The sequence below is a fragment of the Triticum aestivum genome, chromosome 4B, assembly GCF_018294505.1.
Source record: "Triticum aestivum cultivar Chinese Spring chromosome 4B, IWGSC CS RefSeq v2.1, whole genome shotgun sequence".
In the NCBI taxonomy this organism is placed as follows: domain Eukaryota; kingdom Viridiplantae; phylum Streptophyta; class Magnoliopsida; order Poales; family Poaceae; genus Triticum; species Triticum aestivum.
The window spans coordinates 660,688,522-660,703,078 of NC_057804.1; positions in this window are offsets into that span (position 1 = coordinate 660,688,522).

Consider the following 14,557-nt stretch of genomic DNA (forward strand, 5'->3'; position numbering starts at 1 on the left):
TACATACATCACCACAATATAAGAAGAATGTTCGATCTCTCGTCATCTTGTTTTGTCGACATGTCTGGGGTGGATAGTTATGTAATAAGAGATATGTAATGCACCACAGGATAAGAAGAATATTCGATCTTTCGTTAACTTTGACCGACATACTCTTCCCTAGACATCTCGACATAATAAGAGCTCCGGCAGGGCTTCGCCAAGCGGCTGCGGAGAGGTGGGAGGAGTAACGGGGAGGGGAGGCATCAAGGGATGGATGGGTTGCTGCCCCTGTGCCCCCCTTTATATAGGCATGGGAGGGGGGATGAGAGGCTTGGTCCCCAAGCCCCTAGGGCCGGCGGCTAGGGGTGGGTAGGGAAATCCCCTCCTTTCCTTCCCTATCGATCGTGATCCCCTCTTTTTAGGATCTTGATATTATCCCTTCGGGATATGATCCTATTCCTTTTAAGGGGGGTCTTGGTGCGCCTAGACCAGGGGTGTGGAGCCTTGCCCCACTACCCACATCCATGTGTGCCCCTCCATGCAGGTGGGTGATACGTCTCCAACGTATCTATAATTTATGAAGCATTCATGCTATTTTATTATCTGTTTTGAATGTTTATGGGCTTTATTATACAATTTTATATTATTTTTGGGACTAACCTATTAATCGGAGGCCCAACCCATATTGTTGTTTTCTTGCCTATCTTAGTGTTTCGAAGAAAAGGAATATCAAACGGAGTCCAAACAGAATGAAACCTTCGGGAAAGTTATTTTTGGAACAGAAGCAATCCAGGGAACTTGGAGTGCAAGCCAGGGAAGCTTCCAGGAGGCCACGAGATAGGGGGGCGCGCCCACCCCCTGGGCGCGCCCTCCACCCTCATGGGCCCCTCGTGGCTCCCCCGACCGACTTCTTTTGCCTATATATTCCCATATACCCTAAAACCATCGAAGAACAAGATAGATCGGGAGTTCCGTCGCCGCAAGCCTCTGTAGCCACCAAAAATCTCTCGGGAGCCTGTTCCGGCACCCTACCGGAGGGGGAATCCATCACCCGTGGCCATCTTCTTCATCCCGACGCTCTCCATGATGAGGAGGGACTAGTTCACCCTCGGGGCTGAGGGTATGTACCAGTAGCTATGTGTTTGATCTCTCTCTCTCTCTCTATCATGTTCTTGACTTCGCACGATCTTGATGTATCGCGAGCTTTGCTATTATACTTGGATCTTATGATGTTTCTCCCCCTCTACTCTCTTGTAATGGATTGAGTTTTCCCTTTGAAGTTATCTTATCGGATTGAGTCTTTAATGATTTGAGAACACTTGATTTTTGTCTTGCCGTGCTTATCTGTGGTGACAATGGGATATTCACGTGATCCACTTGATGTATGTTTTGGTGATCAACTTGCGGGTTCCGCCCATGAACCTATGCATAGGGGTTGGCACATGTTTTCGTCTTGACTCTCCGGTAGAAACTTTGGGGCACTCTTTGAAGTACTTTGTGTTGGTTGAATAGATGAATCTGAGATTGTGTGATGCATATCATATAATCATGCCCACTGATACTTGAGGTGACAATGGAGTATCTAGGTGACATTAGGGTTTTGGTTGATTTGTGTCTTAAGGTGTTATTCTAGTATGAACTCTATGATAGATTAAACGGAAAGAATAGCTTCATGTTATTTTACTACGGACTCTTGAATAGATCGAGCAGAAAGGATAACTTTGAGGTGGTTTCGTACCCTACCATAATCTCTCCGTTTGTTCTCCGCTATTAGTGGCTTTGGAGCGACTCTTTGTTGCACGTTGAGGGATAGTTATATGATCCAATTATGTTATTATTGTTGAGAGAACTTGCACTAGTGAAAGTATGAACCCTATGCCTTGTTTCCTAGCATTGCAATTCCGTTTATGCTCACTTTTATCATTAGTTACCTTGCTATTTTTATAATTTCAGATTACAAATATCCATATCTACCATCCATATTGCACTTTTATCACCATCGCTTCGCCGAACTAGTGCACCTATACAATTTACCAATGTATTGGGTGTGTTGGGGACACAAGAGACTCTTTGTTATTTGGTTGCAGGGTTGTTTGAGAGAGACCATCTTCATCCTACGCCTCCCACGGATTGATAAACCTTAGGTCATCCACTTGAGGGAAATTTGCTACTGTCCTACAAACCTCTACACTTGGAGGCCCAACAACGTCTACAAGAAGAAGGTTGTGTAGTAGACATCAAGCTCTTTTCTGGCGCCGTTACCGGGGAGGTGAGTGCGTGAAGGTATATCTTTAGATCTTGCAATCGAATCTTTTTGTTTCTTGTTTTATCACTAGTTTAGTTTATAAAAGAAAACTACCAAAAAATGGAATTGAGTTTGTCTCATACGCTTCATCTTTTTAATATCTTTCGTACGTATGATAAAAAGGAAAATTGTGCTCAAGTGCTAGAAGAAGAAGTCTATAAAATGTTTCGTACTAAATCTTTGTATGATGAGCATGATTGCAATGTTGTTAGTATGAATTCCTTGAATATCCATGATGCTAATGATATGCAAAGCCACAAGCTTGGGGAAGCTATATTTGATGAAGATGATATGTTTAGTCCCTCAAGTTTTGATGTGCAAATTTATTATGATGAAAGCATGCCTCCTATTTATGATGATTATATTGATGAAAGTGGGTTTGGAAGAGTGTCAACTTTAGGAAGTAATGATCCCACTATTTTGGAGGATGTTGAATATTATTGTGACAATTATGAAAGTGGATTTGGAGAGGTCATGACTTTGTTTAGTGATGAATCCACTATTTCGGAAGAGGTTCCAATTGATTATGAGAACAAAGTTGCTATCTATGATGATTATTGTGATGACTTGTATGCTATTAAGAATAATGATAACCATGAAACTTGTCATCATGATTTTAGTTTTCAATTGGATTATGCTTCACATGATAATTATTTTGTTGAGTTTGCTCCCACTACTATTCATGAGAAGAAATTTGCTTATGTGGAGAGTAGTAAATTTTCTATGCTTGTAGGTCATGGAAAGAATGCTTTAGGTGCTGGTTATATTGTTGGATTCATTCATGATGCTACAGAACATTATTATGAGGGAGGAATATATGCTTGTAGGAATTGCAATGATATCAAGTTTCCTCTCTATGTGTTGAAAATCTTGAAGCTATGCTCGTTTTGCCTACCTATGCTAGTTGATTATTGTTCCCATAAGTTGTTTGTTCACAAAATACGTATGCATAGGAAGTGGGTTAGGCTTAAATGTGCTAGTCATATGCTTCATGATGCTCCCGTTATGTTTCAATTATTATCTTTTATGTGAGCATCATTGTCTTCATCATGCCTAGTTAGAAAGGCATTAAAGAAAAGCGCTTGTTGGGAGACAACCCAATATTTACCTTTACTGTTTTTGTGTGCCCACATGATTATGCTACTGTATTAATCATGTTTTATATCTTTTGTTTCAATAAAGTGCCAAGTAAGACCTTTAGGATACCTTACGGTGATAGTTGTGTTGGTCCTGCTAAAAATCAGAAACTTTTGCACCCAGTAAATTAGTTTTGATAATTCACAGAAACTTGCTTTTGATCTGATTCTTTTGATCTTGATTGGTACACAAATTTCTTAGGAATTCCTAAGTTGGTAGGATTTTGGGAGTTCCAGAAGTATACGTTTGATACAGATTACTACAGACTGTTCTGTTTTTGACAGATTCTGTTGTCTATGTGTTGTTTGCTTATTTTGATGAATCTATGAGTAGTATCGGAGGGTATGAACCATAGAGAAGTTGGAATATAGTAGATATTACACCAATATGAATTTAGAATGAGTTCACAACAGTCCCTAAGTGGTGGTTTTACCTTTCTTATACTAACGAAGCTTACGAGTTTTATGTTGAGTTTTGTGTTGTGAAGTTTTCAAGTTTCAGGTAAAGATTCAATGGAGTATGGAATAAGGAGTGGCAAGAGCCTAATCTTGGGGATGCCCAAGGCACCCCAAGATATTCAAGAATAGCCAAAAGCCTAAGCTTGGGGATTCCCCGGATGGCATCCCCTCTTTCGTCTTTGTTCATCGGTAACTTTACTTGGAGCTATATTTTTATTCACCACATGATATGTGTTTTGCTTGGAGCATCATTTTTTTGTTAGTATTTGCTTGATGTTATTTAGAATAATGTTTTAAACCTATATTTTCAATAAAAATGTCAAGGATAGCCTTTACCAAGCTTATTTTGCTAGTATACATGTTGCTGTTTGAAAACAGAAAGTTTACCGCTGTTGCAAAAATTCCCTAGGAAAGTCAGAGAAGGGTATAATGTTGAAACTTTTTGCATATTGATATCTGATAAATCTTATACAGTGAGGTATTTTTCTTATAATTTTTGGAGTTAGGGAAGTATGATGAATCTTGCATTCTTTACAGACTATACTGTTTTGGCAGATTGCTGTTATGGTTGCATTGTTTGCATATGTTTGCTTGTTTAATGATTCTATTTGAGGATAGGAGTATTAAATATGCAGAGATATTTAGTATGCAATGTTGAATAATAATTTTAGTGATTTGTTACAGTAGAAAATGATAAGGTTTTGCATTGGTTTATACTAACCTATCTCACGAGTTCTTGTTGAGTTTGGTGTGGATGAAGCTTTTGATGAAAAGAGAAACCATGATATGAGAGGAATTAAGGAGACACAAAAGTTCAAGCTTGGGGATGCCCAAGGCACCCCAAGATAATATTTCAATAAGTCTCAAGCATCTAAGCTTGGGGATGCCTCGGTAGGCATCCCACCTTTCTTCTTCAACAATTATCGGTTAGTATCGGTTGAGCCTAAGTTTTTTGCTTATTCACACGAGTCATGCTATCCTTGCAATGTCATTTTATTTTGCGTTGCTTGCTGTTTGAATAAAATACCAAGATATGAAATTCTTAAATGAGAAAGAGTCTTCACATAGTTATATAATTATTTAGCTACTCATTGATATTCACTTATATCTTTTTGGAGTAGTTTGTCATTTACTCGTGTGCTTCACTTATATCCTATGAGTAAATGGTTGAATGTCATAAATCTGAAATTATATATGTTTCATATGCTTACCCCGTTGGGAGTAATGACTTCATATCTAAGAAGTAGAGGTTGTAAATTTATTGAAGGTTAGCAAGCATTGTATTGGTCATTTGAACAATTCATGAAAGAATATTGGAGTAAGAGAAATTTCACATATAAATATACTATCCTAGACATGTTTTATAATTGTGAGCACTCATTAAGTATGACATGCTAAAGAGTTGATGTTGGACAAGGAAGACAAAGTAATGGGTTATGTTTTCTCACATCTCAGTTAAAGTATATTGTCATGGATCATTCAAACATGTTGAGCTTTCCTTTCCCCCTCATGCTAGCCAAAATTCCTTGCACCAAGTAGAGATACTACTTGTGCTTCCAAATATCCTTAAACCCAGTTTTTGCCATGAGTGTCCACCATACCTACCTATATGCGGTATTTACCTGCCGTTCCAAGTAAATTTGCATGTGCCAAACTCTAAACCTTCAAATAATAATCTGTTTTGTATGCGCGAATGATACGTCTCCAACGTATCTATAATTTTTGATTGTTCCATGCTATTATATTACCCCTTTTGGGTGTTTATGGGCTTTATTTTACACATTTATATCATTTTTGGGACTAACTATTAACCGGAGGCCCAGCTGATACGTCTCCAACGTATCTACTTTTCCAAACACTTTTGCCCTTGTTTGGGATTCTAACTTGCATGATTTGAATGAAACTAACCTGGACTGACGCAGTTTTCAGCAGAACTGCCATGATGTTATTTTATGTGTAGAAAAGAAAAGTTCTCAGAATGTCCTGAAAATCCACGGAGGCACTTTTTGGAATTAATAAGAATTTCTGGGTGAAATAAATACACCAGGAGGCCCAGGGCCTGTCCACGAGATAGGGGGCGCCCCCCCGTAGGACGCCCCCTATCTCGTGGGCCCTCTGGAGCTCCACCGACCTCAACTCCAACTCCATATATTCCGTATCACGGAGAAAAAAAATCAGGGAGAAAGTTTCATCGCGTTTTACGACACGGAGCCACCGCCAAGCCCTAATCTCTCTCGGGAGGGCTGATCTGGAGTCCGTTCAGGGCTCCGGAGAGGGGGATTCATCGCCATCGTCATCATCAACCATCCTCCATCACCAATTTCATGATGCTCACCGCCGTGCGTGAGTAATTCCATCGTAGGTTTGCTGGACGGTGATGGGTTGGATGAGATTTACCATGTAATCAAGTTAGTTTTGTTGGGGTTTGATCCCTAGTATCCACTATGTTCTGAGATTGATGTTGCTATGACTTTGCTATGCTTAATGCTTGTCACTAGGGCCCGAGTGCCATGATTTCAGATCTGAACCTATTATGTTTTCATGAATATATGTGTGTTCTTGATCCTATCTTGCAAGTCTATAGTCACCTATTATGTGTTATGATCCGACAACCCCAAAGTGACAATAATCGGGATACTTCTCGGTGATGACCGTAGTTTGAGGAGTTCATGTATTCACTATGTGTTAATGCTTTGGTCCGGTTGTCTATTAAAAGGAGGCCTTAATATCCCTTAGTTTCCACTAGGACCCCACTGCCACGGGAGGGTAGGACAAAGATGCCATGCAAGTTCTTTTCCATAAGCACGTATGACTATTTACGGAATACATGCCTACATTACATTGATGAATTGGAGCTAGTTCTGTGTCACCCTATGTTATAGCTATTACATGAGGAATCGCATCCGGCATATTTATCCATCACTGATCCATTGCCTACGAGTTTTTCATATATTGTTCTTCGCTTATTTACTTTTCCGTTGCTATTGTTACAACTAGTACAAAAACCCAAAAATATTTATCTTTACTTTTGCTGCTGTTACCACTACTATCATAGTACTTTGCTACTAAATACTTTGCTGCAGATATTAAGTTATCCAGGTGTGGTTGAATTGACAACTCAACTACTAATACTCAAGAATATTCTTTGGCTCCCCTTGTGTCGAATCAATAAATTTGGGTTGTACTTCACCCTCGAAAGTTGTTGCGATCCCCTACACTTGTGGGTTATCAAGACTAATTTCTGGCGCCGTTGCCGGGGAGGATAGCTCTATTCTCTGAGTCACTTGGGATTTATATCTGTTGATCACTATGAAGAACTTGAAAGACGCTAAAACCAAGATTTTGCCCTCAACTACGAGGGGAGGTAAGGAACTGCCATCTAGCTCTGCACTAGATTCTCCTTCCGTTATGTTGGAAATATGCCCTAGAGGCAATAATAAATTAGTTATTATTATTATATTTCCTTGTTCATGATAATCGTTTATTATCCATGCTATAATTGTATTGATAGGAAACTCAGATACATGTGTGGGTACATAGACAACACCATGTCCCTAGTAAGCCTCTAGTTGACTAGCTCGTTGATCAATAGATGGTTACGATTTCCTGTCCATGGACATTGGATGTCGTTGATAACAGGATCACATCATTAGGAGAATGATGTGATGGACAAGACCCAATCCTAAGCCTAGCACAAAGATCGTCTAGTTCGTATGCTAGAGCTTTTCTAATGTCAAGTATCATTTCCTTAGACCATGAGATTGTGCAACTCCCGGATACCGTAGGAATGCTTTGGGTGTACCAAACGTCACAACGTAACTAGGTGGCTATAAAGGTGCACTATGGGTATCTCCGAAAGTGTCTGTTGGGTTGGCACGAATCGAGACTGGGATTTGTCACTCCGTGTAACAGAGAGGTATCTCCGGGCCCACTCGGTAGGACATCATCATAATGTGCACAATGTGACCAAGGGGTTGATCACGGGATGATGTGTTACGGAACGAGTAAAGAGACTTGCCGGTAATGAGATTGAACAAGGTATCGGTATACCGACGATCGAATCTCGGGCAAGTACAATACCGCTAGACAAAGGGAATTGTATACGGGATCGATTGAGTCCTTGACATCGTGGTTCATACAATGAGATCATCGTGGAACATGTGGGAGCCAACATGGGTATCCAGATCCCGCTGTTGGTTATTGACCGGAGAACGTCTCGGTCATGTCTGCATGGTTCTCGAACCCGTAGGGTCTACACACTTAAGGTTCAATGACGCTAGGGTTATAGGGAATAGATATACGTGGTTACCGAATGTTGTTCGGAGTCCCGGATGAGATCCCGGACGTCATGAGGAGTTCTGGAATGGTCCGGAGGTAAAGATTGATATATAGGAAGTATGGTTTTGGCCACCGGAAGTGTTCCGGGCATCACCGGTAGTGTACCGGGACCACCGGAGGGGGAGGGGCCACGGGCCCCGGAGGCATACATGGGCCAAGTGTGAGAAGGGACCAGCCCCTAGGTGGGTTGGGGCGCCTCCCCACCAAGGCCCATGTGCCTAGAGAGAAGAAGGGGGCAAACCCTAGGGCAGATGGGCCCTAAAGGCCCATGCCTGGTGCGCCTCCCTCTCCCCCCCACTTGGCCGCCACCCCAGATGGGGATTGGGGCTGCCGCCACCCCTAGGGAGGGAACCCTAGGTGGGGGCGCAGCCCTCCCTTTCCCCCTATATATAGTGGAGGCAAAGGGGCAGCCCAACACACGAAGTTCTTCTCCTGTTGGCGCAGCCCTACCTCTCTTTCTCCTCCTCTCCCGCGGTGCTTGGCAAAGCCCTGCTGGATTACCACGCTCCTCCATCACCACCACGCCGTTGTGCTGCTGCTGGATGGAGTCTTCCTCAACCTCTTCCTCTCTCCTTGCTGTATCAAGGCATGGGAGACGTCACCGGGCTGTACGTGTGTTGAACGCGGAGGTGTCGTCCGTTCGGCACTAGGATCTCCGGTGATTTGGATCACGATGAGTACGACTCCTTCAACCCCGTTCTCTTGAACGCTTCCGCTTAGCGATCTACAAGGGTATGTAGATGCACTCTCCTTCCCCTCGTTGCTAGTCTCTACATAGATAGATCTTGGTGACTCGTAGGAAAATTTTGAATTTCTGCTACGTTCCCCAACAGTGGCATCATGAGCTAGGTCTATTGCGTAGATTCTTTGCACGAGTAGAACACAAAGAAGTTATGGGCGTTGATTTTGTTCAATATGCTTACCGTTACTAGTCCAATCTTGATTCGTAGGCATTGTGGGATGAAGCGGCCCGAACCAACCTTACACGTACACTTACGTGAGATAGGTTCCACCGACTGACATGCACTTGTTGCATAAGGTGGCTAGCGGGTGCCAATCTCTCCCACTTTAGTCGGATTGGATTCGATGAAAAGGGTCCTTATGAAGGGTAAATAGCAATTGACATATCACGTTGTGGTTTTTGCATAGGTAAAAAATGTTCTTGCTAGAAACCCATAGCAGCCACGTAAAACATGCAAACAACAATTAGAGGACATCTAACTTGTTTTTGCAGGGTATGCTATGTGATGTGATATGGTCAAGAAGAATGTGATGAATGATATGTGATGTATGAGATTGATCATGTTCTTGTAATAGGAATCACGACTTGCATGTCGATGAGTATGACAACCGGCAGGAGCCATAGGAGTTGTCTTAATTTATTGTATGACCTGCGTGTCATTGAACAACGCCATGTAATTACTTTACTTTATTGCTAACCGGTAGCCATAGTAGTAGAAGTAATAGTTGGCGAGACAACTTCATGAAGACACGATGGTGGAGATCATGATGATGGAGATCATGGTGTCATGCCGGTGATGATGATGATCGTGGAGCCCCGAAGATGGAGATCAAAAGGAGCAAAATGATATTGGCCATATCCTGTCACTTTTTGATTGCATGTGATGTTTATCATGTTTATGCATCTTATTTGCTTAGAACGACGGTAGTAAATAAGATGATCCCTCATTAAAATTTCAAGAAAGTGTTCCCCCTAACTGTGCACCGTTGCCAAAGTTCGTCGTTTTGAAGCACCACATGATCATAGGGTGTGATAGATTCTAACGTTCACATACAACGGGTGTAAGCCGGATTTACACACGCGAAACACTTAGGTTGACTTGACGAGCCTAGCATGTACAGACATGGCCTCAGAACACAAGACACCAAAAGGTCGAGCATGAGTCCTATAGTAGATACGATCAACATGAAGATGTTCACCAATGATGACTAGTCCGTCTCACGTGATGATCGGACACGGCCTAGTTGACTCGGATCATGTAATCACTTAGATGACTAGAGGGATGTCTATCTGAGTGGGAGTTCATAAGATGAACTTAATTATCCTGAACATAGTCAAAAAAAAGGTTTTCACAAATTATGTCGTTGCATACGCTTTAGTTCTACTATTTAGATATGTTCCTAGAGAAAATATAGTTGAAAGTTGATAGTAGCAATTATGCGGACTGGGTCCATAAACTGAGAATTGTCCTCATTGCTGCGCAGAAGGCTTATGTCCTTAATGCACCGCTCAGTGTGCTGAACCTCGAACGCCGTTTGTGGATGTTGCGAACATTTGACATACACGTTTTGATAACTACGTGATAGTTCAGTAATATTAAACGGTTTAGAATTGAGGCACCGAAGACGATTTCGAAACGTCGTGGAACATGTGAGATGTTTCGAGGGCTGAAATTGGGATTTCAGGCTCGTGCCCACGTCAAGAGGTATAAGACCTCCGACGATTTTCTTAGCCTGCAAACTAAGGGAGAAAAGCTCAATCGTTGAGTTTGTGCTCAGATTGTCTGAGTACAACAATCACTTGAATCGAGTGGGAGTTGATCTTCCAGATGAGATAGTGATGTTTCTCCAAAGTCATTGCCACCAAGCTGCTAGAGCTTCGTGATGAACTATAACATATCATGGATAGATATGATGATCCTTGAGATATTCGCGATGTTTGACACCGCGAAAGTAGAAATCAAGAAGGAGCATCAATTGTTGATGGTTGGTAAAACCACTAGTTTCAAGAAGGGCAAGGGCAAGAAGGGATACTTCATGAAACGGCAAAACAATTGTTGCTCTAGTGAAAACCCAAGGTTGAACCCAAACCTGAGACTAAGTGCTTTTGTAATGAGAGGAATGGACACTAAAGCAGAACCACCCTAGATACTTAGTAGATAAGAAGGCAGGCAAGGTCGACGGAAGTATATTGGATATACATTATGTTAATGTATAATTTACTAGTACTCCTAGTAGCACCAGGGTATTAGATACCGGTTCGGTTGCTAAGTGTTGGTAACTCGAAATAAAAGCTACGGAATAAACAGAGACTAGCTAAAGGTGAGCTGACTATGTGTTGGAAGTGTTTCCAAGGTTGACGTGATCAAGCATCGCACGCTCCCTCTACCATCGAGATTGGTGTTAAACCTAAATAATTGTTATTTGGTGTTTGCTTTGAGCATAGACATGATTGGATTATGTCTATCGCAATACGGTTATTCATTTAAGGAGAATAATGGTTACTCTGTTTATTTGAATAATACCTTCAATGGTCTTGCACCTAAAATGAATGGTTCATTGAATCTCGATCGTAGTGATACACATTTTCATGCCAAAAGATATAAGATAGTAATGATAGTACCACATACTTGTGGCACTGAGTCATATTGGTATAAAACGCACGAAGAAGCTCCATGTTGGGATCTTTGGACTCACTCGTTTTGAAAAGTTTGAGATATGCGAACCATGTCTATTGGTGTATATGCATGAAGAAACTACATGCAGATGGATCGTTTGGACTCACTTGATTTTGAATCACTTGAGACATGCAAATGATACCACATGGGCAAGATGACTGAAAAGCCTCGTTTTCAGTGAGATGGAACAAGATAGCAACTTGTTGGAAGTAACACATTTTGATTTGTGTAGTCCAATGAATGCTGAGGCATGCAGTGAATATCGTTATGTTCTTACTTCACAGATGATTTGAGTAGATGTTGAGGATATTTACTTGATGAAACACAAGTCTGAATTATTGAATGGTTCAAGTAATTTCATAGTGAAGTTGAAGATCATCGTAACAAGAGGATAAAATATCTATGATATGATCATGGAGATGAGTATCTGAGTTACGAGCTTTGGCACGCAATTAAGACATTGTAGAAATTGTTTCACAATTAATACCGCCTAGAACACCATAGTGTGATGGTGTGTCCGAACATCATAGTTGCACCCTATTGGATATATATGGTGCGTACCATGATGTCTATCATCGAATTACCACTATCGTTCATGGGTTAGGCATTAGAGACAACCGCACTCACTTTAATAGGGCACCACGTAATTCCGTTGAAACGACACCGTTTGAACTATGGTTTGGAGAAACCTAAGTTGTCATTTCTTAAAAGTTTGGGGCTGCGACGCTTATGTGAAAAAGTTTCAGGTTGATAAGCTCGAACCAAAAGCGGATAAAATACATCTTCATAGGACACCCAAAAATAGTTGGGTATACCTCCTAATTCAGACCCGGAAGCAAAAGATTGTTTCTGGAAACGGGTCCTTTCTCGAGGAAAAGTTTCTCTCGAAAGAATTGAGTGGGAGGATGGTGGAGACTTGATGAGGTTGTTGAACCATCACTTCAACTAGTGTGTAGCAGGGAACAGGAAGTTGTTCCTGTAGCACCTACACTAATTGAAGTAGAAGCTTATGATAGTGATCATGAAACTTCGGATCAAGTCACTACCAAACCTTGTAGGTCGACAAGGATGCGTACTGCTTTAGAGTGGTACGTAATCCTATCTTGAAGGTCATGTTGCTAGACAACAATGAATCTACGAGCTATGGAGAAGCGATGGTGGGCCCATATTCCGACAAATGGTTAGAAGCCATGAAATCCGAGATAGGATCCATGTATCAAAACAAAGCATGGACTTTGGTGGACTTGCCCGATGATCGGCAAGCCATTGAGATAAATGGATCTTTAAGAAGAAGACGGACGTGGACGGTAATGTCACCGTCTATGAAGCTCGACTTGTGGCGAAGAGTTTTTCACAAGTTCAAGGAAGTTGACTACGATGAGATTTTCTCATCCGTAGAGATGCTTAAGTCCGTCGGAATCATGTTAGCATTAGCTGCATTTATGAAATCTAGCAGATGGATGTCAAAATGAGTTTCCTTACCAGTTTTCGTAAGGAAAGGTTGTATGCGATACAATCAGAAAGGTTTTTTCGATCCTAAGGATGTTAAAAGGTATGCAAAGCTCCAGCAATCCTTCTAAGGACTGGAGTAAGCATCTCGGAGTTGGAATGTACGCTTTGATGAGATGATCAAAGATTTTGGGTTTATACAAAGTTTATGAGAAACTTGTATTTCCAAAGAAGTGAGTGGGAGCACTATAGAATTTCTGATGAGTATATGTTGTTGACATATTGTTGATCGGAAATGATGTAGAATTTCTGGAAAGCATACAGGGTTATTTGAAAGGTGTTTTCAATAGAAAACCTAGATTAAGCTGCTTGAACATTGAGAATCAAGATCTATGAGGATAGATCAAAAACGCTAAATGGTACTTTCAAATGAGCACATACCTTGACATGATCTTGAAGGTGTTCAAGATGGATCAGTCGAGAAGGAGTTCTTGCCTGAGTTGTAAGGTATGAAGTTAAGAGTTAAAGCTCGACCACGGCAGAAGATAGAGAAAGGACGAAGGCCGTCCCCTATGCTTCAGACATAGGCTCTATAGTATGCTATGCTGTGTACCGCACCGGAAGTGTGCCTTGCCATGAGTCAGTCAAGGGGTACAAGAATGATCCAGGAAGGGATCATTGGACAACGGTCAAAATTGTCCTTGGAGTAAATAAAGGACATGTTTCTCGATTATGGATGTGATAAAGAGTTCGGCGTAAAGGGTTACATCGATGCAAGCTTTAACACCTATCCGAATGACTCTGAGTAGCAAACCGGATACGTATAGTGGAGCAACCATTTGGAATAGCTCCAAGTGGAGTGTGGAAGCAGCATTTACAATATGACATAGAGAATTGCAAAATACATACGGATCTGAATGTTGCAGACCTATTGACTAAAACCTCTCTCACATGCAAAACATGATCAAACCCCAGAACTCATTGAGTCTTAATCACATGGTGATGTGAACTAGTTTAGTGACACTAGTAAACTCTTTGGATGTTTGTCACATGGCAATGTGACGTGTCAATGTTAATCACATGGCGATGTGAACTAGATTATTGACTCTAGTGCAAGTGGAAGACTGTTGGAAATATGCCCTAGAGGCAATAATAAATTAGTTATTATTATTATATTTCCTTGTTCATGATAATCATTTATTATCCATGCTATAATTGTATTGATAGGAAACTCAGATACATGTGTGGGTACATAGACAACACCATGTCCCTAGTAAGCCTCTAGTTGACTAGCTCGTTGATCAATAGATGGTTACGGTTTCCTGACCATGGACATTGGATGTCGTTGATAACGTGATCACATCATTAGGAGAATGATGTGATGGACAAGACCCAATCCTAAGCCTAGCACAAAGATCGTGTAGTTCGTATGCTAGAGCTTTTCTAATGTAAAGTATCATTTCCTTAGA